This window comes from Frankliniella occidentalis, unplaced genomic scaffold (genome assembly GCF_000697945.3).
Source record: "Frankliniella occidentalis isolate FOCC.00 unplaced genomic scaffold, Focc_3.1 Scaffold528, whole genome shotgun sequence".
Lineage (NCBI taxonomy): Eukaryota > Metazoa > Arthropoda > Insecta > Thysanoptera > Thripidae > Frankliniella > Frankliniella occidentalis.
The window spans coordinates 56,797-59,267 of record NW_026267645.1 but is presented as its reverse complement, the minus strand read 5'-3'; the positions used below and the strand labels follow the sequence as shown (position 1 = coordinate 59,267).

At 59.7% G+C, this 2,471-nt stretch overlaps 1 non-coding gene across 1 annotated transcript; it reads left to right on the top strand.

Moving 5' to 3' along the window:
• The first annotated feature begins 87 nt into the window (after positions 1–87).
• Trnas-gcu (transfer RNA serine (anticodon GCU)) lies at positions 88–169 on the top strand. Its single transcript has one exon. It is a non-coding gene; the product is annotated as a tRNA-Ser (tRNA).
• Positions 170–2,471: the final 2,302 nt, after the last annotated feature.

Sequence of the window (2,471 nt, the reverse complement as noted above, 5' to 3'; positions counted from 1 at the left end):
GCCCACGAGGTGGAGGGCACAGGTGGCCAAACGAATGTGCCCGTCCGCGTGCAGCGTGTGCGTTGACGTGGGCGAGTGCGAGAGCAAGACGAGGTGGCCGAGCGGTTAAGGCGTTGGACTGCTAATCCAATGTGCTCTGCCCGCGTGAGTTCGAATCTCATCCTCGTCGGTGCGTTGTTTTGCGGTGCCGAAGAAGGAGGCACAGATTCGTCGCCGCCATTCGATCGCCGACGACGCGGTCCTATGGCGTAATGGTTAGCACTCAGGACTCTGAATCCTGCGATCCGAGTTCAAGTCTCGGCGGGATCTAATTTTATCTAGAGTGACGCACTTTCGGGCGGTGCAGGCGGCCCGACACTTGCGTCTCGGTGGTAGGGCACGAGCCTCCAAAGCTCCTGGTAACCTCCCAGGCCGTGCGCTTTGCCGCCGCCTGGCTTGTCAGCCCTCTTCACGCCACACGTGCCGTCCGATGCAGATCGCTACCGCCCGCGTCCCCACTTATCAGCCCGGTTGGCCTAGTGGGCTGAGGCGCGCGCTGCTGGCTGCTAGGCTCGGGTTCGATCCCAGCCCGGAGCGTCGCATTTTCGTGACTCGTGTGTACAGACTTTTCTCTGCCCCCATCCTGTAGGCAAGGTGAAACCTGATCCCACCTCAGCTCCCTTCTATCAGGCCGCACTGGCATAGCCGTGGGGCTACCGAACTGGGCTTCCATCCTGAGACCGGGGGTTCGACTCCCGGCCGGAGCGGCCACTTTCTCCGCTCTTGTTCACCATGCAGAACACTTTGTTCGTGCTGGTCCCTCACGGGCCAACCATTTTGTGCCCCGACTGCTCCGTACGGGGCTCTAAGAAGACGGGGTACCCTTATCAGAGCCTGCGGTCACATGTGAAGCGTAGCCACCAGGCTGATATCAAATTCGTTTGCTGTGTGTGCCGCTGGGACGACCCTAGAGATGGGCGAACAGGCCAATTCGAATTTGAACGAACTCGAACAAATTTGGTCCAAAAATCTTCGAACGAACCGAACCGAACAACGTAATGTTCAAATCCGATCCGAACACGAACAATTATTACCAATTTTTCTTGCTTACGCGTTATAAAAGCTATCCATTCTGGTTTTCAACAGTTTCATTAACGTGTGAACTTGTAGTTATTTATTAAACTGCCACTGCCCCCTCAATTATACCCATTTTTGAGGTGAATTTCTGAAACATATTTCAATTTTGTTCGCCTACGAACTTCTGTTCGTAGGCGTGTCCGAACATTTCGAATCCGAACACCTCATGTTCGTGTTCGAGCGATCACGAACAGCTCGATGTTCGTTCGAGTTCGATCGAATGCGAACATGTTCGCCCATCTCTAGAAGACCCACAAAAAAATTTGACCACCTACCACCTTCAGAAGCAGCATGGGCTTCCCAAGGAAGCCGCAGGCCCCTCCGTCAGTGCGTGGTCACGCTGTTCAACGGGGGCCACACTCCACCCAGCCCCCCTGCACCCCGCGCTGTCGTGGCGCCGGGAGGGGCGGCAACCAGACTACCATCCGTGCCCGCCGGGTTGCCTGCAAGCAGCCTGCAGGCGCATAGCCCGACTTTTCCGTCACCACCACAAGGGCCACCTCTGCACACGCCTTCCTCTGCTGCCACTGACTGGCTCACGCCTCCTGCGCGCGGGCCAGCACTACCGCAGGCGGACCCTACCAGCCCTGTGGCGTACTCCGTCGCGGCGCCTTCCTCTGCCACTCTCTCCACCGGAGATCGTAGCTGCCGCTGCGGTTTCCACCACCACGCAGCCACCAGGCCGCCCATGGGAGGAAGTCGACGCCGAGGTCAGCCGCCTCCTATCGCCGTCGCCGCCCTGGGACCCCATGGCTTGCCAGGACCCAGGTGCAGTCGCAGAGGCTCTTGGGGTAGGGGCCCCGTCAACGACGCCCTCGGGCATAGATGCGGCCCCAGACGCCCCGGGTTTGGCCATGAACCACAGCGCGGATGCTGCCCCCAGGCAAGTAGTTCCTAAATCTCTCAGCTTTGCAGGTGTAAAGGCCAGTTTACTGCCTCCCTTTCACCCCACAGGTCCTACCGCTGCCACGGGGCCATCCGCATCACCCTCACAGCTCATGTCATCGCCGCCGGTGCTGCTAGTTCCGCCGCCGCCGAGCTTCGTGACCACTACTGCCGAAGCCGTCACCTCTCCAGATGACACCAACCGCAGCATCCCGGCGACCACCCCTGCTACACCGGTAAGGTCTCCGGCTACTGCTAGCCCTAACATCTCTAGCCCTGAGCACCTGTTCACCTCGCCACCCGGCTCTCAATCGATACCAACCTCAAAGCCGTCGCAAAAGCAGGCGGAGTGGATTGCCCGCCTTGAGGGTGCTCGTGATTGGGCAGCCTTTGAGGCCGTGGTAGGGGAATGGACTGCCTCTCTTCAACCGCCACGCCAGGCTCGCCGTCAGGGTAGGCCGCGGGGGGGG